General features: G+C 40.0%; 2 long non-coding RNA genes across 4 annotated transcripts in view; both read left to right on the top strand.

The window, feature by feature from the left end:
- Positions 1 to 24,925, top strand: LOC141279514 (uncharacterized). Its single transcript, XR_012333891.1, has 2 exons — positions 1 to 19,135; positions 19,318 to 24,925. It is a non-coding gene; the product is annotated as an uncharacterized lncRNA (long non-coding RNA).
- The window catches only part of LOC109550758 (uncharacterized), a 68,368-nt gene that overhangs the window by 520 nt on the left and 42,548 nt on the right, over positions 1 to 25,300 (top strand). The gene's annotated exons all lie outside the window — the stretch shown is intronic.

Here is a 25,300-nt window from a genome sequence, read left to right as displayed (position 1 = left end):
TCTCCTGGAGAATTTTTTTTTTCAAGCGCTTGTGATTAGACCGTTAAAGCTTTTAATTTTATTATCATTATTATAACTCAGATTCGCTAAGAAAAATTCACTAGCGATATTTATAGATGTTTGAAAAGCAAGTTTTTTTTTTAAGTGTTTATTTTAGCGTTTAGTTAGCAGTCTGAGTGTTAGATGTTTTGTAAGCGCGTGCTGTGAATTGTACCTTAGAAGATAAGGAATTTGAGAAGATGGGTTACAGTAATTGCAACCAAGTGAAGAGTACGATTATAATTTTACTCTAAGGTCTTACATGAGACCAAGAAGTCAAAGGAACAGATGTAAAAATAAAAGTAGTCAAATGAGGAGATGACCAGTCAGAGGATATTTTGAGTCCCAAAAGGTGCCCTAAGCTGCCTGTAACTTTGTGGAAAACAATTAAAAGTAACTTTCCAGAATTACCAGTTCTCGTGACCTCATGAAGTTGGAATTCTTTATTTTGTTTTCACTTTTGAGGGGTAAAGGGGATTGGTTTTAATAATATTTTGGAGTCAAAATTTAATATTGGTTTATAGACTTTTTTTGAGGTGCATCAAATTTTTAAAGTAATGAAAACTATTCACTGTACTTTAATGCATAGCAATGAAAGCAAGTGTAAGCTGTGTATTTGGAATTGACTGACAGTAGATGTCTTATTGAAAAGTGTGGACAGAGATTATGGAGCTGGAAATCATCTGCTACTGACTAGCTTTGTGACCTCAGTCAGGGTGTTCTTTATCTGTCTGAACTTCTGTTTCATTTATTAAGTGAGTATATTTGATTACATGATTACTAAGATCCCTTCTGCGCCCTAAACTTCGGCTGTATTTAAGAAGCTTTTCAAAATCACACTGAAATTATTACAATTAAAATAACTGCTTAATTGTTGGCCCTCCAGATATGAGAGTGTCTCTTATATACATAATATAGTGCCTGTAAATTTGCACCATTTATACCCTTATCTTCCCTGCAGAAGTCTGGAAAATCTGACTTCTTAAGGGCCCAGCTAAAGTGGACTCTCACCTGAATTCGTTACTAATTGCACTATATTCTTTTATACACTCTTATCAAGGCAGACCCTAAATTTATAGAGCCTGAGCAAGAGTGTGGTTATGGAGGTTCACAGACCATGTGTCTAAATATTTAAGTTATAAATCAAGATAACAAACTATTATTAAAAATATATTCTACTCTCCTACCTTGGCAAATCTACTTAAATAATGATCTGGAAAGCCAGGTTTAAATTTAGAATTCTTGGACTTCTGGAGTCCTCAGACTGACCCTGTTCTCTTCCCATTCCCAACTTCTTCACCCACCTCACCCAGCATGTCCAAGCTATGTCCACATCTTGAACCCCCTGCAAATAGTGATGTGTAATCAGCTGTTCCATCTGCCCTCAGATCTAGCCACTCTGAAAGAGGAGTGCAGGCTCAAGGGACAGACATGGCCCCTTGACCTCATGGACTCCTTGTCCTTTGCAGCAGGAGGAGGGTACTCACTCAGGTCTAAGGGCAGTACTGTTACAAAACATGCTCAATTATCTGTCTTTTCTCCCATGTAATCAGCCATTCCCTTACAACTAGGTCATTCCTAACAACGTTAAACTAGGAGAGAATTCCCACTACTGTCACCAATTCCTACTGGCTTAATCTCTACTACCACTAAAACCATCCACTTCTCTCCATGGCCATTGTTGGTACCCTATTCCAAGTACCACCCCTCTCACCTGGATGACAACAGTAGCCTTTTTTCTGGTCTTCTTATACTCCAGTTTTCTCCAGTCTGCCTACCATTCTACCCAGAATGCACTTTTCAAAGATAAATCTGATCTTGTCACTTTTCCTTGCTTCAGACCCATCAAAGGCTTCCATTTCTCTTAGGATAAAGAACAAAATCCTTAACTGACCAACAAAACCCATCATGATCTAGCCCCTTCCTCTTCTATCTCAAAGTAAAAGGTCTTCAATTTCCAGAATGCACCATACTGTCTTACAATTTAGGAATATTATATATGTTGTTTCCTCTACCCAACTGCTTTTCTCTTTACCTGATGCTTATGTGATGATTTGGATAATGGGCATAAGGGAGGCAGATGTCATTAATACCTCCTACATTTCTAACCTGCGTGACTTGATGGACAGTGGGACCATTCACTGAGCTAGGAGACACTGGAAGAGTGACAAGTTTGGGATGCTCTTTGATCTTGGACCTGATGAACATGAGGTACCTATGAGACATCACATCCTTTGGATCTCAGCTCAAGCTAAGCCTCACTTCCTTGGAGAAGATTTCTCTCCCTGTCAAGACTAGATTCCTAACTTGCTGGTTCCTTTTCTTCTTGTCCTCATTTCTTTTCACTTGTTGTTGTTTACTCACTTATTATCTCTCCCACCTCTTTTCATTCCTCCTCTAACAGCTAACAGCTCTATTGAAAACATACTACCCTGTACCCTGGTTCTCCATCTTCTTGTCTGACACCTGGCTGCCCTCTGAGGACACAGACTGTACTTTTTTTTTCTCTCTCTCTCATATGCTATTTTAATTAATTTTTATTGGGGAGTTGGGGATTCTTACGGTTATGTCATTGCTCTTTATCTGACTCTAAATACCTCTATGTGATATTACGCATCGCAGTGTCTTCTGATTTATTAGAAATGCTGTCAATTCCCAAGTCTTTCTCTCCTGCCTTGACCTTCTGCCCGATTCCTGACTCTTATCCAGATGCTAAATGTATGTTGCCCCTTTTGTAGCCACTTACACCTCAGATTTTATATCATCCATTCTCATCCTCCCATGTGTCATTCTCCTGCATTTTTTATCCACGTTAACATTCAAGCTACAAGCCTGGGACTCTTCTTTGACTTCTTTTTTTCTCTCACCCTCTGCGTTAAGTCAGTCACTGTCTCTAGCCAGTTTCTCTTCTCCATTCCCACTGCTGCCTCTTGCCTTCAGGCCTCAAGCCAGCTTGGATTTTGTCAATGATCCCTTCCTAACTGTAAGTCTTCCATCTTCTAAACTATCCTCCATGCTGCTTCCAAAATTATATTTCTAAAATATTAACCTGATCATGCCTCAGTCTCTTCACTAATTCCCTTTGGCATATGGGATAAAAGTCACACTTTCCAGTGTAAATACAAGCCATTCTTTTTTTTTTTTTTTTTGCGGTACGCGGGCCTCTCACTGTTGTGGCCTCTCCCATTGCGGAGCACAGGCTCCGGACGCGCAGTCTCAGCGGCCATGGCTCACGGGCCCAGCCGCTCCGTGGCATGTGGGATCTTCCTGGACCGGGGCACGAACCCGTGTCCCCTACATTGGCAGGCGGACTCTCAACCACTGTGCCACCAGGGGAGCCCAAGCCATTCTTGATATAACCCCAGCACTCCTTTCTCTGTCACTCTCCTACAGCTTTCCTCTGTTTCATCTATTCTGAACTATGTGTAATTGCCAAAAGAGTGGCATTCTTTGTCGCTCTGTGCATTCTGCCTGTCATACCCCTCCAAGATTGGGTTCAAGCATCTCCCTAGTACTGTGCTTCCTGACCTGCCAAATCAGAGTTGATCGTTCCTTTGTGCCATCATCATTCTGCCTAGGAGCATTTAACTCAGTGTTCTCTGCTTCTAGCCTGAGAGCCTCCGTAAGAGCAGGGATGATGCATTATTTATATTTGTATGCATAGTATCTGGGACATGGTTAGAAAACAAATGTTGAAAAGAAGTATATAAAGAGCAGTTTTGATCTTTATGGTAAGATGAGGATCAGAGGTTACAATCAAATGGTCTTGATAGGTTAAAAAAATAATAAGGCAGGTTGACTATAATATAATAGGAAGTGGTGAGGACTGTGGAAACTGGGAATTATATGCCTTATCTACAAGGTACATTGCTGATTGTTCCTATATGGAAATGAAGCAGGCCTACTTGCTAAATATCTAGATTTTTTTAATGTGAGGTTTCCTAAGAACCTGTGCAAGCCAGACACAACATATCTGTGGGTCATGTAACCCAGTCTGACTTCTGATCTAGAAAAAAGTGACTTAACTTCAGATAAGGTAGCCTTTGAGAGTTTTGTTTGTTTGTTAACTCAGGGCCCTTCCTTTGTCAATTGCTAGAATAGACAGATACTAAGCAAATATATGTGAACTCGTAGCCACGATAAATGTGTGTTAGCAGTGTTTAGAGCTGTCCTCCTAGAATCTGGTTTTCTCTGTGTATAATGTCCTCCAGTATTCCTGAGCCTAACTGATTTTTGCTCTGCAGTATACTATCCTCTGGCCTTGTCCAGGTTCCTGACACCCTGAGCTTTTTTTTTTTTTTTTTTAATTTATTTATTTATGGCTGTGTCGAGTCTGCATTGCTGCACACGGTCTTTCTCTAGTTGCGGTGAGCGGGGGCTACTCTTCCTTGCCGTGCGTGGGCTTCTCATTGCGGTGGCTTCTTTTGTTGCAGAGCATGGGCTCTAGGCGCGCAGACTTCAGTAGTTGCGGCACACGGGCTCAGGAGTTGTGACTTGCGGGCCCTAGAGCGTGGGCTCAGTAGTTGTGGCGCACGGGCTTAGTTACTCCGCAGCATGTGGGATCTTCCCGGACCAGGGCTTGAACCCGTGTCCCCTGCACTGTCAGGCGGATTCTTAACCACTGCACCACCAGGGAAGTCCCCCCTCTGCTTTATGAAACCCTGTATTAACCTTAAAGACATCCCTTCTACCCTTCTGGCATGGAAATCTCAAAGTCCTACTCTATCACACTGACCTGCACATCTTTATGTGTCTTTCTTTTGTGAATCAACATTGACCAGTTATAAAGGGTGATTCTATGCCTTAGGAAAGCCTGATCTTTTCAACTTTCATGTTGTCAGTTCTAATTTAGTCCACACTTAACAGGAGCCAGCAAACTTGTTCTGTAAAGAGCCAGATAGTAAATATTTTAGGCTTTGCAGACCACATGTCTCTCTAGCAACTACTGCTTGTAGCACAAAAGCAGCCATAGACAATATATTAATGAGTGGGCATGGCTGTGTTCCAGTAAAACTATAAAAATAGGCAGGCTAGATTTGGACTGCAATATATAGTTTGCTGACTCTTGCTCTAGGATTTTGATTTCTACCTTTGATTTCTACCTTTATATCATGTGGAAAAATGGAAAGAACATCTCTTCCACACTCCCCTTTGCTCCTGCTGCATCAGTCACATGGCTTTCTCTCTGTTCCTTGCTCATGCCCAGTCCTGCCTAAGACCCTTGGCCCAGGCTAGTTCCCTGCCTGGAACACTTCTTCCCTCCCACCTCTAACTCTTCTTTCAGATGTCATTACAGGCCTTCCTCTTTTCATTATTCTTGGTCACAGCATTCTCTTTCTTTCAGAGCACCTATCACAGTTTATAATTATTTTACAATTATTTCCTTACTCTTTATCATTTGTCTCCCTCAGTAAATAGTAAGCTCCATGGGGACAGGGACCACATCTTTCTTATTCACTCTTACTCACCACTGTATCTCTGGAATCTAGCAAATGCCTTGTATACATTAGACACCCACCAAATGGTTATTGAATGGATAAATCAATTAATGACTCAGCCTGAATTTTGATTAACTAATTTAGATGTTTTTCACCAGAAACTAATAGAATAGTTCTATAATGATGCAGTAGTATATCCACAAAAAAATCAATGGACTTCCCTGGCAGTCCAGTGGTTAAGACCCCATGCCTGCACTGCACAGGGTGCGGGTTCAATCCCTGGTCAGGTAACTAAGATCCCACATGCCACATGGTACAGCCAAAAAAAAAGTCAAAATTTTAGCTTTCTGATGAATCTAGTTATACCTACATATGCATTTCAGTCATAGTGACTGTTTCTTACTTTATTAGTTTTACTCTTTCTTAATGTATTGATATTAGTACAGTGATGCATTGAAAATTCATACAACTCAGAATACATTTCTATAACTCCTTTCCAAAAGAGCAGAATAGCTCTAGCTGCAGATCTGAATAGTGAAACAATGCCAGGTTTATCGCATGAGATTTTATGGGTGTCCCCCTCATACAGGGATGGTCAGGGCTGTAAGAAAAACACTGACATAATCTTGTCCTGTAGGAAGAAAGGTCTATTTAGATAACAGAGTAGTAACAGGGGTAAGAGGGTCAATTTTGATTCTTCCATAGCTGTCTTCAGAATCTTGGAGTTAAGCAACTCTGAATAAACTTCAAAAAGAACTGTATCAAACTGGAACAAAACATAATGTCTAGGACCAGTTTCTTTGTATTCATCTGAAAACCTTCTGTTTTACTGTTGAAGTAAAAAACCTATTGACCAGCATTGCATCCATCCACACCTAACCTGTTAAAAGAACGATTGGAATTAGCTATAGAAAAGGAAACTTATTAACGTGCATAACATTATATTTTTGCCCTTTCTGCTGACAGATAAGATCCCTCTCAAGTTTGAATCCATGTATACATATATGACAAAAGAACCCACTGAACCATAGATTCACCATTAATTTCTCTGGCATCCACCAACATTGGGCTCTGTGATGATTATGTAAATCTTTTCCCTCACCCTGGTTATAATCATTCTTAAATTTAAGAGGTAAAAAACAACCTATTTGAGGTCCCAGAGTTGAGATATGCTCTGTGTTGTAAGTAGAGGTGTTGCATACAGAAATAATTAAAGTAACTCTGGTTAAAAAAATAAAAGGCGGGACTTCCCTGGTGGTCCAGCGGTTAAGACTCCGCATCCTCAGTGCAGAGGGCCCGGGTTCCATCCCTGGTCAGGGAACTAGGTCTCGCATACTGCAACGAAGACCCGGGGCAGCCAAATAAATAAATAAATTAATTAATTAAAAGGCAATTAATTATTATGAGATCAGGTTACAAGAAAAAGTTAAAGTACCCAAATAGCATTTGTTTAGCCATATAGTATCCAAGATAAAAATTTTTAATAAATAAAGGATGGATGTGGGGACACCAGGAGAAAATTATCATTCAAATTCAAGTGCAACTATTAGTTCACTTGAGTATCTCAAAAACATTTCAGACTCATCATATCAGCTCCTTCTCACAATATTTTATAGGCTCCTCCTCTGGAGACTCTCAAGTTTCAATTTAAGGGCATTTTTTCCCTCACATTATTCCTTTTCTTGGCCAATCTCAAAAATGCCCATAATGTCAGTAAATTGTTTTTATAGTGACAGTTCCCCAGCGTATATCTGTTAACCTGGCTGGTCCTCTGTGTTTGTGACCTAACCACTCAGCATCTTCCACAGATATATCAAAAGCACCTCAAACTCAGTATGTCTGTGGCAGAGATGTCTAGTATCTGTTTTCCCCCTTCTTCCTACTACCTGAACTTTATTTCATTCAGGTGCAACGTGCCTAGGTAAAAAAATACAAACAAACAAAAATGTAGACTGCCCAACCTCCCTCATTCCTAGGGATGGCAGTGATGTCATGGAAGTCTGGGTGAGGCTTTCAGGACAGCTACTTTCAGGGTGGGAGGGGGCACTTAACCCCTTTGCCCTTCCCCCTTTCTCTCCTGCCTGGAACTTGGGTAAGGGGGAAAAGAAAGGGCCTTAACTATCAAGATGTGAAACTTTCAGCCTGTATTTTTCTAATTCAACAATGCAGGTGAGTTGAACTCTCACCTCTTAACCACTGATATTTTACAACAAATATGACTTAACTGCTTGCTCAATCACAGTCTTTCCAGTTCGCATATGTACTCAAGTTTGGGGCAAGTTGAAAATTGTAGGTGAGGCAATGGCTGCTGCTTAAAGGCTTCGTTGGAGAGTCAGCAGCCACCACAGAGCAGGAAGAAGGCAGAAAGAATAAAAGGGATCAAACAGAGTAAATAGAAACCATCTGTAACATCTCTTGGCAGGTTAATTTTGCTGCCAGAATTTTTGTATGGAAGGACATCAGATCATTTTGATACTTATTTATTTATTTGGTTGTGCTGGGTCTTAGTTGTGGCAGGTGGGCTCCTTAGTTGCGCTTGAGGGCTCCTTAGTTGCTGCATGCATGTGGCATCTAGTTCCCTGACCAGGGATTGAACCCGGGGCCCCTGCATTGAGAGCATGGAGTCTTACCCACTGTGCCACCAGGGAAATCCTTTGATACTTATTTTTAAGAAAGGGATAGGAAGCCCGTAAAATGTATGACAGGAGCCTTACTCAGTGTTGTAAATCTCTAAAAAGACAAGCCTAAGTTTTATGGTACTAGTCAGTTTTCTGGAAAGAGGGAACTATTTTAGCTAAGAATTGGTGGGTAGAGGGCAAAGTATATATTATGACTTTGAAACCTAAGTGTGGCAAAGGGTGTAAAGAAAGATTATAAATTCATAGAATTTCTAGATTGAAAACCCAGCCCTGTACCCAATTTGTGAATTTCCTTTGCTGCTTATACTTTACTTTGTTCTTGAACAGGAAAACTTCACCTCCAGAATAACTGTTCTCTGCTTCATTGTTTCAGCCACATTTGCAGACCATCACTGTGGGTAGGGGGATAATGTTTACTGAGTGCCTTGTGTAAGCCTCATGTTTGTGGACATTTTACCTCATCCTATGCTTTGAAAAGCCTTACAAGGAACTTTTCACAAATGAACTGGAATTCCATGTTCATCCTGACACTAAACTAATTTTCTAATGTAGCCTATCTTGCAAGAGGAAGCAGAAGTCTAAAGTGTCAAAATTTTAAATCTAAACATTGGTCATGCCTTTTTAGAAATTTCAGTTAATTAAATTATGTTTCAAAAATACACATTCAGAAAAGATGCAGTGTTTCTTAGGGTGCTGGTAGACACAAGTGCTTTTATCTCATACTAGACCAAGAGTATTTTTAGGGGAAGGAGTGAGAGTGGGAGAGGGTAAGGACAGACAGACCTATATAAGCAGTGGCTTGAACTTCTCAAGACGCTTTACAGTTCAGTTGCCCAGACAAAGTCTGGGTAACCTGAATATCCTGAAGCCGGTCTAACAGATTCCCAGAAGGGATGACCCACAGAAAAACAATTTTGTGCAAATGCTGCACTTGTCAGTAGAGCCAGGAAATTACAAAACTATGACTGTCACAAAGTTATCATTTCAATTTTTTGGTTTCACAGATTCTAATTTGAAAAGCTTGTCTGAATAATTAATGAACAGCGCCATGAAGTAACATGTATCTTGCCTCAGGTGCAAGTGCTGGCTTTTCTTGATTTTCCTTGGATGAACGACTACTTCTGTGTACCATTAGATTGAAAAACAGATGTATAACTAAAACAGCTAAACTAAAAAACCATCAAATAAATACCCACTTTTGAAGTTAACTTTTAAATCCAAGCCAAGCTCTGATTAAGTCTATTTACATTGTAATTTCTATTTTTAGGATTTTAATCCTAGTCTTTGCCCCATTTTATCCCTATGTTTGATTTCAATGAGTAGAAAATACTAAATTCTAGAATAAATTCACTGGGAGCTTTACATCTGTTAGTGAAAGAGGACAGAAAAAGGAGGTATAAATCAGGTATCTGGAAACCTTGACTACCACGGCATGAAACCTGGGGTCAAGGGTTGCCACATCCAACCTTGCCAGCACAGATGGGCAAGTTCAAGTGCCAAGCAAAGAGGGTAAGCTTTCTATGTGTAGAATTCTTATAACCTTGGGTGGAGTTTGCCCTGAAGTCTTAATCTTGCCATCTGAGTTTACAAATACTGCCAGTGTACCTTGACCATCACCTTAATCTAGGTCAAAAGTGTGAGTGGTATAGGGACTTCCCTGGTGGTCCAGTGGTTAAGACTCCGCACTTCTAATGCAGGGGGCATGGGTTCCATCCCTGGTCAGGGTACTAAGATCCCACATGCTGTGTGGCGCGGCCAAAAAAAAAAAAAAAATAGTGTGAGTGGAATGGACATTTAGAGATTTCAGCTTCTTCATAGTGAACTGTAAGTACATGGGCATAGGTATTAGAGGCACACAGGTCCTCTTAAATATTGTTTGATGATGATACCAAGTTAAGTGCTTCAGTGTATTATAGGAAAGCAAGCCTAAAATGATGCAGCACCAATATAAATTACAGGTATGCAGTCATAACGTGGTATGCTTGTAAATGAATAATTAACTCCATTTGGAGATTAAATACCACTTTTGATGCCCCAGGTAGAGGTATTAAACAGGAAAACACAAATGCCTAGTGGCAAATGATACAGAATCTTTTGCAGATGTGAAGGACGTTGTTATTTTTATTTCTGTGGTCAGGCTAATGTCTATGACCACTCTGACTAACTGAAAACATAAATCATATTTACATGAACTTATATTTGCCTCTCCCCCTCAGTATTCTTCCATGTTTATAATATGTTTAGTAATTTTTAAAAAAATTTTTTGCTAATCAATGATCTTATTGTTTTCTACAGTTTCTGTATTCCTTGATATACTACCTCTTATGCTAGAGGTGCTTCTCTTATTACCTCTTTATGGATGCCCTTCTTCAGTTTATCTTCAATTAATATGTAGTCTGCTTTTTCTTATTTTCCATATACATTAAGTATTTAGTTAGTAAATATTTATAGGATGTGAGGGTGATCTGGCTGCAACATCTGTCACCCCATTAATCACCAGGGTTGATCTGGCCAATCTGGCTGGCTAGGAAGGTATCCCCTCCCTCACTACTCCATGTGTGTCCCTCCCAAAGCTGTGCGCTCGGTCGAAGAGGACAACCGTCCTCAGTAGAGGTGGACCATTCTTAGGTCAAGGGTATAGGAGTAGCTGTGCTCCCCTGCTAGAACCTCCAAACAAGCTCTCAAGTAAATACTTACAAAGCATCCACATGCTGCCAGGCAGTAGACTAAGTGCTAAGAATATAGCAGTAGACAAGGCAGACATGGTCTCTGTCCTCGTGGAACAGACTACTCTGTAGTCACAATTTCTGTTTCCAAATAAGCTTTTCATTAGTGCTTTGTTTTTCAAGACTGTCATTTCATTTCTTACTGATTTATTTGTATAACAAACGGCATTGAGTATCTGTGGTGTACCCAGCACTGTGTGATAATATAATTGAGAAGATAGATGTCAACAGGTGAATTATAGCACTACGGTTAAAATAATGCAGTGGTGGCATGAACTATGTACAGTGAAGATGCAAAAGGCAGGTCAACAACACTAGCTGGAGAAATGGGGAAGAAAATCCCAGAGAAGATGATATTTGAGCTGACTTTTTAACAATTAGAAGGCAAAAAGATGGAAAACGATTTTTGAGGCTGAGGAAAGAGCAGTTAGAAAAAGATATGTAATAATGACATATTTAATGTGGTTTTCTCTGTGAGAAGTTCATTGTAGTTCAAGTATACGGGGCATGAAATGCCGTAAAACGAGAGGAGTCTCTAAAATAGACAAGAACCAGATTGTGAAAGGTGTTGCTCATGACTGCCTTGGCATGCTGAAGACTCAGTGCATGCATTTTGTTAATTTAAGGGCTTAATGAGGAAGAGTGGAAAATGTTCATGTAGCTGTGTTTCACTTCCTTCTGATTTCTCGCAGGCTTCACCAAGTATTGCTTCCTAACTCTAGCTGAATACTTCTGCAGGTCATGCTTTTTAACTCTCTGTGTAATACTTAAATGCTATCTCAGTTATCACAGCTTTTCTACAAACTGAATAAAATCAGGAAAAATTTGAAATTCTAAAATTAGATTTACATTAGCTCTCTAAAATACTGTTGGAATTTAAAATATCATTCATTTTATACAATAATCTCTTTATTTAGCTCTCCTGTTTATATTCCTTATGATTACTTGTATTTTTTGTTCAAAAGCATAAAAATATTTTGAAAGTAAAACAGTAAAATTGTAAAATATATTTATATTGATTACAAAACGATACTTACATAGCTTCTTCCTGCTTCTTCTCTGTTTTTAAAAAACAAGTGTCTCTTTTGAAGAGATTTTACCACACACACAGATGCAAAAGCAAGGGAAAGTAATTTAAAATACTATTGAACCAAATAAAGCCAATGAAGCTTAAACCAATGGTTTATTTTATAGGAAGGATCAAGTCAATATTTACCCATTCTTGAAAAGGAAAATCTGAAAGTGGAAGGTATATGTGTAAGCCTTTCCTTACTTTCAAGAAGCGTATATTATGGACTTTATGTCAAACTCCATTTTAGTCACTGGAAATATAAAAATGAATAATACCGTCCATGCTCTCGATGGACTTGTTGTCTAGTGAAATATTTAGTTGAACCACATGAAATTACATCGGTTTTTAGATCAAAAATAGTCACATATCAGTTCAGCCTAAATGTATATGTAAACAGAAATTTGCAATAATAGAGATATGAACAAGGTGCTAACTGCCCTGCAAAAGTGCTTTGTGCTGCCTAGAGCAGTCTGTGCGGGCTTTCCAGAGATGACATTTGAGCTGAGTTTCAGAAGATGGTTGAGAGTTCACTATGTGTTCACGGGAAGCAAAGAGAATGAGCACATTCCAGTAATAGGAAACAGCAAGTTCAGAGTTGCTGAACCGAGAAAGAGCCTGGCACATGTGGGAAACTGCAGATACTTTAGATTGGTTGGAATGCCAGGTATGTGGTGGGTGACAGAAGAGGCAGGCGAAGTAAGCAGAGGGCAGATGTTAGAAGGTAGGATGTACCAAGCCAAAGAGCTTGACTTTATCCTTGAAATTGGTGAGATGTGTATAATCCAGAGTGTGTGCAAGGCAACCTGTTATGGTTCATAAAGAAAATATTACTACTTCTAGTATATTTACCTTTGTATTGTTTTTTTAAATTTTCCAATTGTGTAGGGGTTACAGTGTATATAATTTTCTGCAGTACTGGATGTAAATAATTTATAAATAAATAAATAACATGTATTATGGTGCATTATGGGCTGAATTGTGTCCCCTCCACGGAATTTATGTTGAAATCCTAACTTCTGGTATTTCAAAGTATGACCTTAATTGGAAATAGGGTCATTACAGATGTAATTGGTTAAGATGAGGTCATACTGGAGTAGAGTGGGCCCCTAAGCCAATATGACTGGTGTTCTTGAAGATAAAGGCAGATTTTGGGGTAATGCTTCTAAAAGCCAGAGAACTCCAAGATTGCCAGCATACCATTAGGAGCTAGGGGAGAGGCATGGAACAGATCCTTCCTTCATAGCCCTCAGAAGGAACCATCCATGTTGGCATCTTGATCTTGGACTCCTAGTCTCCAAAACTGTAAGACAATTTTCTGTTGTTTAAGCCACCCAGTTTGTAGTACTTGGTTACAGCAACCCTAGAAAATGAGCACATGCTACGGGATCGGAAAGTTTAGAGACCCTGATTAGATGATGGGGAGCAATAGAAGAGGTGGTTTATGTTTAAGAGTCCAAATTATTTATGTCCTGTAATTATTCAGTCTCAGAATTCAGTAATTTACTTAACTCAAATTGATTTCTTCACTTCCCAGTTCTTACTGTCCTTCTTTAAAACATTATAGTTTGCAAATAACTTGTTTGCATTTGTGTTTGGTATAGTTTATGGTAAAGGAAGAAGGAATTAGGAAATACCTTTAGTTCAGAACAGAGGGTGATAATATGCAACAGTTTTAGAGGAAAAAAATTACATTTAAGAAAAAAAAGTATCATTTAATCCCATTAGGTAGAAATGGAACTAAGAAACAAGAAGTCATAGCTGTAAAGAGAAGTCAACAGAAGTCATAGCTGTAAAGAGTTTAATCAAGTGCAAGGAGAATTGTAGGTAAAACATGCATTATTCTAGCTATATAATCTTCAAGTATTAAGCACAACCAGTCCTTTTTATGTAAGTCATATGTTAGTCACTTGCCTGAGGTTCCAAAACAGAGTGATTGAGGGAGTTTTCAAGGCCAGGAATAATACCCTAAATTCAGATGTACCTATTTGAAGCCCGTTTTTAGGTCAGCAAAATCTAGAAGTCAGCAATACATTAATTAATTAATTAAAATACAAAGTATATTTTGCGTATTGTATTTTGGGCATTTTAGATCTTTGTGGGCCATGGAATATTTGATAATTTTTGGCCTTACTTTTGCAAATCAACTAAAGCATTTTGAAATACTACCTTTTAAAAAATCCCCATGTATTGTAATAGTTCTGCCATCCTTTAGACAAGTAGTTTTCAGACTTTCTAAAAGAATCCACTCTTCAAATGAATTCTTATGTGGAAGCCCAATATGCAATAACTACATTAGGCAGTTTACTCCATCACAGAAGACCATATATAGACCCTTGATGTTTTAAATCTTTTTTTCTTGTATCTAGCCTGGAAGTTCTGTATTTTGTGAATATATATTCTGTATTCACTGTTTAATATGTTAGCAGAATGAAAAGAAATTTACATGATAGGAATAATAAATATGCCACTGACCTATGATCATAGGGCCTATGCTTGGAGTTGCTTTCCCATAGTGGGGTTGGATTTATAAGAATCCATCCATCGTCTCTAATTTGGTCCCCTTTGTGACCAACACAGCACTCTGTGACCTATATCTACTTGGTCAAGAATATAATGTCCACTGTTCTCATTAAGGGACCTCCTTTTCTCTGCTTTTACCCCATTCTTTTAACAATTTTTGGTTTTGCTTTATTCGTTTAACTACACCTTTGCTACCTTTGGACTCTAAAACTCAAAAACCTGTTTGTCCAGTTTAGTACATGGTTATTTTTTCCCTCACCCATGACTTACAATCATATTGCTGTAAGCTGATAAATATTTGGAACTATGTATACTTTTTATATGCTTAGATTATTATAAAAAGTAGCACCAATATGGAGAGGAGATAGCAGTGGAGACTCAGAGTTTTCACATTCACGGTATTTATTAGATGAGTAACTTTTTTAAGATCAAGATAGGTCAGGTGGCCAATCTGACAGCCCATAAATCACAATTTAGAGACTTACCTACCTTTTTCTGAAGTGTACATATAAAAGGATATAAATAACAGGCTTTTTAGATAATTGGTCATCAGTGATTCTTTTCAATAAAAATATAATCAGAGTCTTTATTATTTTAGCAAATGTTTATTGAGCCCTTACCACGTGCTAACAGTCATTATGCTAAGTTTTAAGTATAAAGTGGCAGACTAAATGAACATGATCCCGGCCTTAGAGAATAGATGTATTACACAAAAAACTCTTTATATATCTGTATACACACACACACACACACACACACACACACACACACACACACACACTCCCTGGTATGAGTTATGAAGGAAATATATGGAGTTCACAGCAGGAGTAGAAGAAACTACTTTTTTTTGGGGGGGGGGGTGCCACATGGCTTGCGGGATCTTAGTTCCCCAAGCTGGGATTGAACCCGGGGCCACCACAGTGACAGCGCGAGTCCTAATCACTGGACCTCCAGGGAAGCCCCAGAAGAAGCTACTTTAAATAGAATAGTCAGAAAAGGAATGGGAAGTGTAAAGAAAAGCATTCTAGGCAGAGAATAGCCTGTGCAAAGGCCCTGAGGGAGGAGGAAGGTGGTCTTGTTCAAGGAACAAGAAGAAAGTTAAGTTCCATGAGGAAAAGATTTTTCTCTTTTGTCTAGAACAATATTTTAAATAATAGACACTACAGAAATATTTGTGTATGACTGAAGGAATATCTGTATACCTAGGATGTAGTGAGTACAAGCTGAAGTTGGAAAAGTAGGCAAGATCTAGAAGACAACAAGTCCTGTTAAAAAAAACTGGGGGGCTTCCCTGGTGGCGCAGTGGTTGAGAGTCCACCTGCCAATGCAGGGGACATGGGTTCGTGCCCTGGTCCGGGAAGATCCCACATGCCGCGGAGCGGCTGGGCCCGTGAGCCATGGCCGCTGAGTCTGTGCGTCCGGAGCCTGTGCTCCGCAACAGGAGAGGCCACAATAGTGAGAAGCCCGAGTACCGCAAAAAAAAAACCCTGGGGGATCTAATTTACATTTTATAAAGATCACTCAAAACTGTGTGAGGAATTGTTTGGTGGGGAGCAAAAATGGAAGAAGGGAAACCCAGGTTCGTGAGTGCAGTAGAGGTGGAGACAAGTAGATCAAAGAAATCACTAAATGACTGTATGTTAGAGCCAAGATCAATGGGTTTAACTTCCTGCGCATTTCACCTCTTCAGCATCTTAGCAAAGTGAATGTATCTGATTTACCTTTGTATCCCTAGAACTACCACTGCCCCTCAACCCTCAGACCAAGCCCCAAAAGAAATGAACCTTTGGCAAAGAATTTAATCGAGCCCTTGAAGAAAATAATTTCAAAGTTTCTCCTGGGTCTTTGTATTATTGAGGGAGTGACCATCCTAAATGAAGTCGCAAGGAAAATCAGAAATGTGTGTTATTCTGCAAGATTACAGACTTGGTCTTGTAAAAAAGTCAATGCCATGGAGGAAAAAAGGCAGAGAAACATTCTGGATATCTACTACTGTATAGCAACTTATGCCCAGTGAGTATCCCTTTTGAAGAGATTTTACCACAGGTACAGAAGCAAAAGCAAGGGAAAATCATTTTTTAAATGTTGTTATGCTCAATAAACCCATGCAACTTAAACTAATGGTGATTTTTATAGAAGGCTTGCCCCTCTCACACCTCCTCTGGCACTATTGTAAGCAGACAGCTTGTTTTGTGGGGCCTCTACCCATAGTTCTAGGGAATGACCAGCAGAGTTGAATCTTGGTACTAGCAGAGAAGTCTTTGGGAAGCTAAGGAGTGATTGCTTGGTGGAGAACTCAGAGGGACATTAAGACAAAACTCTCTTTTTCCCAACATATACTAAAAATAACCTTGAGTGGAGCTGCAAAGCTAATGGTTGTTTTATAGCACTGATCAGCACATAGGTCCTCAGTGAATGGGGATTTGCTACCTCTCAGAGTAGTCTGTTCTACTTTTGAATTGCCCTAGTTGTTAGGAAGTTATTTCTTTCACTGAGCCAAACATTTTTCCCCTCTTATTCCCACCCATTGTATGTGGCTTTACTCTCTAAAACCTTAACAAATAAGGCTGATCTCTACTGTTGGAATTTTAAGATTTAATTTAATTTAATTTGGAATGGCTGCCTGGACCACTTTCAATCTTTTAATCTGTAAGAGAAAGTGAAGCTGTAGCAAGAGTTAAATTTAGTTGATGGGGGCTTCCCTGGTGGCGCAGTGGTTGGGAGTCCACCTGCCGATGCAGGGGACACGGGTTCGCGCCCCGGTGCGGGAGGAGCCCACAGGCCGCGGAGTGGCTGGGCCCGTGAGCCATGGCCACTGGGCCTGCACGTCCGGAGCCTGTGCTCCGCAACTGGAGAGGCCACAGCAGTGAGAGGCCCACGTACCGCAAAAAAAAAAAAAAAAAAAAGTAAAAGAAAAATTTAGTTGATGCAGTAGACAAAGTTCCCCATGTGAAGGCAAGTTTTGTCTTAAGATTTGCCAGTCTCTACAGCCTTTTTAATGAGGCAACTCAGTCTGCTCCTATATAACTGCCAATTTATTCTCCTGGATCTTAAAGGAACCCCAGCTCCAGGTGGGCAGGCCTCTGCTGGAATAATAATAATAATAACCAAAATAATTAAAAGCCAGATCACCGCCCTATTCCCTTCCCTCTCCCCCTTTCCTAAGCCATCTACATAACTGGTAGAATAGTATCAAGATCCTCCTGTTGAGTTCTAGGGTACTCATCCTTTCACTACCTTGCTCTTGGTATGACCTGGTGCTTCCCATTCCTGAGATACTGCCAGGTTCTGCAGAAAGGAGTGGCTGTCCCCTCGGCCACACTCTCTGCATTTCTCTGCTGCACTGTTCCCTGCCCTCTTTCTTCATTAGCTAATCCTCCACCAGATTTCCTTCTTCCAGAAGTGTAATCTCTCAGCCAGGTATAGCCTCTACCATTCTCTTCATTTTGTGGTTTTACAAATGCTTCATTATCATTGTATTGGGGCCTCTTGGGGAAGAAGAGATAAATATGCATTGTCAGTCAGCCAACTTGAACCAGAATTGTAGTTAAAATCATATTTTAATATAACTAAATCATACTCCAGTGATTTTTTAAACAATTCAGTGATTTTTAGCATATTCACAAAGTTGTACAACCATCACCACAATCTAATTGCAAAACATTTTCATCACCCCAGAGAAGCCACATGCCATTAGCAGTCACCCCCTTTTTCCTCTACTCTCCTGCCAGCCCTAGTCAATCACTAATCTACCTTCTGTCTAAAGATTTGTCATCAGTGCTGTTTGTAGAGGGGACAGGTGCAGATGGGGAGAAAGGTGAGCTCTGGTCTGGAGGGGAGCTTCTACTTCTGATCTCTGCTTATCTGCCATCCCAGAATTTGAAGTGAAAACTCCTTGCTTCTTTGAAGATTAATTTCATTCCAAAGATTCTATCTGATCTCCTAAGGTATTTACATACAGTATCTATAAACATAAATAGATACATAGATACCAAAATTTAATCTTATTTCATAACTTTAATCTTATTTATTGGGAATGAGTAACCCTAGTACACACACATGCACACACACATGCACACACTCCCACCTTTTCCTGAGTTATATTTCAAAGCCTTGTCTATACTGACAATAAAGGACACCATTCCTCAAACACTTTCCTCTAATTCCCTAATTCCTAGGTTTTTCAGATCAGGCTGCCATACCTGTATCTTGTTGATTTTAGGTAAGATATCCGAAATACTAGGTGACAGTGAAGGGTGGGAGACAGTAGAATGAACCATGGGGAATGACTTAGAGGAAACACCCTCTCTGCCCTGTGTACAACCAGAACTGAACATGGGGAGATGAGGAGGGGTAGCAGGTCAGTGTGGGAAGTCTCTTTAGCAGGTACTTTTTCGAGCCAGGGCATCTGGGCCTCCCCAGCACCCCCAGCCCTCAGGAGTGGTTCTTTGTGATGTATCAGCCCCCCGTAGCCACCATTGGCTGTCGGGAGTGCCCTAATGACCAAACAAAGCAGAACAGGTATGACTCCTCTTATCCTGGGGAGAGGTATATATACAGAGGGAGGCCTGGCAGACAGGTAGACAACTGAGTGGCTTCAACATGGCAGAAGTGACCGAGAAATCATGGAAGCCACAAACTACAAGCATCAAGCAGGGGAAGAAGAGGAAGACCTCCTGTCGGCCTGGATCAAGAGGCAAGGTCAGATGACCCTACCTGAGCTCCTCTTCTTCTTTCCCTTTTATGCCCTCTATCCCCCAACCCACCCCAGATAATCATGCCCCTGCCTGGCACAGACCTCCTCCTTAGCTGCCCCCTTTCCACCCAGCCCCCTTCTCTTCTCCCAACCAATGACCTCTGGGCTCACCTTGTTGCCTTAACAGGTGGTGAAGACATATAAGAAGGTAAAAAGACCACTTCACGTGTGTTCAAGAAAAAAATACTCTTCTAAAGTTTTAACTACTTCAAGAAGGCAGAAGAGAGCGAGAAGGGCCAAAAAGCTTCAGCCAGTCCCATAGACTGAGCCAAAAGCAGCCAGGGCAGGCCCAACGGCCCCTGTAGAACAACACCACTCTGAGATAAGACCCAAGCAAACATCACCTGCAGAGCAAACTTGAGAAACCTCAGACAATCTGCTGTATCTAGAGTCCTGGCTGCAGAGAAATGGCCAACTGAATAGAGAGTGGCTCAGACGCTAACATGGAACATGGAACACAAATGATGGTTATTAAAATAAAGTCAGCAAGGTGTGAGAAGCCCCTCGAAAAAATAAAATTAGGCACTGTGCACAGAAATGAATTGTGTTGCATTGGCGTTGTCTGATATTGTTTCTCAAACTAAGAGAGTGAGATGACAGAGAAATTTAGCATCTTTGATCCCCCCGTATCCACCTGAGGAGAAAATGTACACGCATCTCACCAAGGGTGGAAAATATCCTTTCCACCAGGTTCCTCAGCTCTGGCAGACCAATTTCACCATTTCTGTACTTGGTAGTCAACACTTATTTTAAGTGTGAGTGAAGTCAGCAGAGCACAGCAGTGCCAAGTACACTCTCATAGATTTAAAGGCAACGGAGAAGGGAAAGGGGGAGAAAGAACAAGGAGAAAGCTCTGACTTTCTCAGTTATAACACAGAACTGAGTTGCGCTGGTCACTTGGGATAATTCAGTTGTGAGTTGAAGGCCCCTGAGCCTCATGGCTCCCTCATCCTTTGTTGACCTTGTGATGAGTTTTGTAACAAAGGAAAGGGCAGCACCAGGCCCAGCCACCAGGAGAGGATAATCATGAGGCCACACTGAGAAGAGACCTTACCAGATACTTGTTGCTGGTCTGATTATGCCCACCTTCCCCAGTCTCACCCTCCCCATCAATCATTCTTCCCCTTTAAAGCCCAGAATGGAGCGCTTACTCAGAGTCCCCCACAGAGGTGGAAATGGTTGGGAGTTCAATATTTATAGGTTAGAACAGTGATCCTCAAAAATTTGTTTTGTGTCTCTCCAAGAATTTGAAATACTATGCACCTCCTTACACAGTTTTAACTTAACGTTCAAAATTTTTATCATGAGTTTAAATAGTTACTAAGGACATAATTTCTAATTTATTGTAAATACTGCTATTAAAAGTAAAACCATTACATCAGTCTTTTTTTTTCTTTTTTTAATTTATAGTCTGATGTATATTTTTATCTGGATAAATTCACCCCAGTTTGCTAAGGAATTAGACTAGAGGGGTGCCACCAGACAGGGTTATTATTTGGCGTGGATTTTTCTCTCAAAACTTTGAATCTTTGAACATGCACGTGGTTGAAACTCAGTTCTTTGCCATGCCGTATAAATGAGAGGATTTTTTTTCTGTACATTTTTAAAGGCTGCTATTATGTGATATTGGCCTGAACCGTAAGTGCCTATCTGACTGCTGTGCACTCTGTGCCCGTGGAACATGTTAGCTGCAGGCTGCACACCAGCAGTGGAGCCAATGAACCGATTGTAGCCGGTTGTTTAGGAGTAGTCACATAAAAACCAGATGTCCAGTGTTGTACAGCATCTTTTGTGAACAGGAATGTCCTGACCATATTTTGCTAGTGAAAACTATAACACAGGTGTATTTCTATAGATTTGCTGAAATTTAGAATGCTTACAGCATAACACCAAAAACAGTCCCCTGTATCACCTTTTGGCTTTTTTCTATGTCTTTTTATTAAATTTAAAACGTTCCTTTGTCCCTAGGAAGATGGATCCACAGAAAATGATAGCATTACTTGTCTCTGGAAAGGGGAACTGAGTGGCCTGGACAGGCATGAGAGGGAAACCTCTCTTGTATGTCCTCTTGTATCTATTGAATATTAAGCCATGTGAATGCATTGCATGTTCATATTTAAAATCTAAAAAATAAGAGTTAACTATGTGATAACTTAAAAAAAGACTTTGCTTGTCTGAATTGTAGTAAGATGTATTTATTTTGGTTTTCAATCATTAAAACATTTGTCTAGTTCTTGAAGATTTATCTAACTTATCCAACAAGCATACATAGTAATAACGTAATGGCAACAAGAAAATTACTGTCAAGAAGACATCAAAACAGCATAATGAAGCCAGATTAGGGAAAAGGGGCCCAAATAAGAAATTAAGACTCAGTACCCCAACTTTTATTTTTTTAAACTGGGAAGGAATTCCCTGGCGGTCCAGTGGTTAGGACTCTGTGCTCTCACTGCCAAGGGCCTGGGTTCGATCCCTGCTCTGGGAACTAAGATCCCATGAGCTTTGTGGTGCGGCCAAAAAAATTAAGATTATATAAAATAATTAATTAAATAAAAAACAGAGAGATTAGTACAATGAACATCCGTATTAACACTCTTCATTTCGGTTTCACCAGTTGTTAAATATATTACAAATACCATGTTTGCATTATCACTAATCATTATTGGTCCTCCACAGGCCCAACAGACCCCAGTGCTGTCTGGGACCTTTTTGATCTTGTTAACGGCTTCATCAGACTGTCCTATCAGGACTTTGCCCTGTGAAACTGTAGAGTATATTATTCTCCTATCACCAGAGCTGCTGGTCTGGTATCCTCAAAGAGGGTGCTACGTACTTTCACAACTTGGATCTAGGCCCATTTATGGTCTAAGAAAATCGTGAGAACTTGGCATTAACTGAATTGATACTAAACTTTTGTCAGGTGCGTTGTAGGCCGGTACTGTGGAACTGGTATAAGGGAAGGAAAGAATTAGGGCTCCCTGGAGGAGTTAAATCCCTTCATGGTAAACCAGTGACCTAGGAATAAAATGTTTCTCTGAGTTCTGTGAGCCACTCTAGCAAATTAATCAAACCACGGGAGGGCGTTGTGGGAACCTCCTCTTTATAGCCAGTCGGTTAGAAGCACAGGTAACCACCTGGACCTGTGATTAGTGTCTGAAGTAGGGGGCAGCCTGGTGGGACTGAACCTTAACCTGTGGGATCTGATGCTATCTCCTGGTAAATAGTGTCAGAACTGAGTTGAATTGTAGGACACCCAGCTGGTGACTGAGAATTGGTTGGTGTGGGGAGAAAACCCACACATTTTCATTGGTGTCAGAATCGTAATAAACAAACAAATAGATGCAGGATTCAGGTGCCAAACCTAAAGAGAGAACTAGGACACTTAAATGACATTACTGTTAGAACATCTACATCTAATTTAAAAACAAATTATGAGGCTAATAAAACAACTTTAAAGTAAAAGAAAGTGGTACAAACTTCCTGGTTTCATCTCTCTCCCTCTGCATTTAAGAAATAAAGAGTGTAAACTGGAGAAGAAATATTTGTCTACATGCTTTGCCCAACAGGACCTCCAAATAGCAGAAGTGAGGACTTCCCTCGTGTTCCAATTGTTAAGAATCCACCTTCCAATGGGGACGCGGGTTCAACCCCTGGTCAGGGAACTAAGATCCCACATGCTGCAGGGCAACTAAGCCCACATGCTGCAACTACTGAGCCCTCGAGCTCTGGAGCCCACGCGCCACAACTAGAGAGAAGCCCGCATGTTGCAACGAAGACCCAACGCAGCCAAAAATTAAAAAATAAAATAAATAATAAATAAATAAATATCTTAAAAAATAGCAGAAGTTACTTCAGAGAAGGAACTGCTTCTATTGGACAAAGAGAAAGGATAATTAACAGGAACCATTCTGGAGAGAATCATGTATCTCATGGTGGGGATTTCTGGGGAGTCTTTAATGAGGGTTGAACCTCAAGAAGCCAGACAAGCTGCTCACGATGCTGCCCCCCCAACCAACCCCCACCCCCCCGCCACCAACACAAAGGAATTACCCTCATTCAGAAACTGAGAGACTTAATCTCAGAGCTCCTCTCTGTTCTCGCAAACCTGGGTCCCAAAGAAGGCCCCCAGATAGACCATTTTTTCTAAAAACATTCTTCATACTTGATCTGGTATTTTTTACTTTCTAAATGCAATCCATCAAAATATTTTTCTATTTTCTAGGTTATTTCTATTTAAGTATAAAATTAAATTTATTTTAATAATATTATATGCAGAATTCTAACTTACAGATACCTCCATTCATCAATTTCTTAAAAGCTTTTTAGTTTAAGGTTTCCACAATATTTAATCCATACTTCCGTGGACTTTTATGTTCTTAAATCCCATGATTTTTAACTTTCTGTTTAACCTAAACCTCAGACTTGGGAACCATCTCTTCACATACTTGTACTTAATCGTTCATCTTGCCCAAATGTCTTACATTTGACTGAACATGCCCAGTTCTTCTGACAATTCTTCATAGGTCTAATTTAACAAACCTTCAATCAATTGCTGTTCTCTGAACACTCTCCAAGTTTTTTTTTCTGTATATAGCATGGCATGTAAAGTTGAATATCGTTTGATCCAACTGAAGCCTGGCCAGTGTCAAATAAAGCAAAAGTAACTGCTTTGCTTTTCTTTTCTTTTTTAACATCTTTATTGGAGTATAATTGCTTTACAATGGTGTGTTAGTTTCTGCTTTATAACAAAGTGAATCAGTTATACATATACATATGTTCCCATATCTCTTGCCTCTTGTGTCTCCCTCCCTCCCACCCTCCCTATCCCACCCCTCCAGGCGGTCACAAAGCACCGAGCCGATCTCCCGGTGCTCTGTGGCTGCTTCCCACTACCTATCTATTTTACATTTGGTAGTGTATATATGTCCCTGCCACTCTCTCACTTTGTCACAGCTTACCCTTACCCCTCCCCATATCCTCAAGTCCATTCTCTAGTAGGTCTGTGTCTTTATTCCTGTCTTACCCCTAGGTTCTTCATGACATTTTTTTTCTTAGATTCCATATATATGTGTTAGCATACGGTATTTGTCTTTCTCTTTCTGACTTACTTCACTCTGTATGACAGACTCTAGGTCCATCCACCTCATTACAAATAACTCAATTTCGTTTCTTTTTATGGCTGAGTAATATTCCATTGTATATATGTGCCACATGTTCTTTATCCATTCATCCGATGATGGACACTTAGGTTGTTTCCATCTCCTGGCTATTGTAAATATAGCTGCAATGAACATTTTGGTACATGACACTTTTTGAATTATGGTATCTCAGGGTATATGCCCAGTAGTGGGATTGCTGGGTCATATGATAGTTCATTTGTAGTTTTTTAAGGAACCTCCATACTGTTGTCCATAGTGGCTATACCAATTCACATTCCCACCAGCAGTGCAAGAGTGCTGCCTTTTCTCCACACCCTCTCCAGCATTTATTGTTTCCAGATTTTTTGATGATGGCCATTCTGACCGGTGTGAGATGATATCTCATTGTAGTTTTGATTTGCATTTCGCTAATGATTAATGATGTTGAGCTTTCTTTCATATGTTTGTTGGCACTCTGTATATCTTCTTTGGAGAAATGTCTATTTAGGTCTTCTGCCCATCTTTGGATTGGGTTGTTTGTTTTTTTGTTATTGAGCTGCATGAGCTGCTTGTAAATTTTGGAGATTAATCCTTTGTCATTTGCTTCATTTGCAAATATTTTCTCCCATTCTGACGGTTGTCTTTTGGTCTTGTTTATGGTTTCCTTTGCTGTGCAAAAGCTTTGAAGTTTCATTAGGTCCCATTTGTTTATTTTTGTTTTTATTTGCATTTCTCTAGGAGGTGGGTCAAAAAGGATCTTGCTGTGATTTATGTCATAGAGTGTTCTGCGTATGTCTCTAAGAATTTTATAGTGTCTGGCCTTACATTTAGGTCTTTAATCCATTTTGAGCTTATTTTTGTGTATGGTGTTAGGGAGTGTTCTAATCTCATACTTTTACATATACCTGTCCAGTTTTCCCAGCACCACTTATTGAAGAGGCTGTCCTTTCTCCACTGTACATTCCTGCCTCC

This window comes from Tursiops truncatus, chromosome 9 (genome assembly GCF_011762595.2).
Source record: "Tursiops truncatus isolate mTurTru1 chromosome 9, mTurTru1.mat.Y, whole genome shotgun sequence".
Taxonomy (NCBI): Eukaryota; Metazoa; Chordata; class Mammalia; order Artiodactyla; family Delphinidae; genus Tursiops; species Tursiops truncatus.
This window is presented reverse-complemented; position numbering and strand designations above follow the sequence as displayed.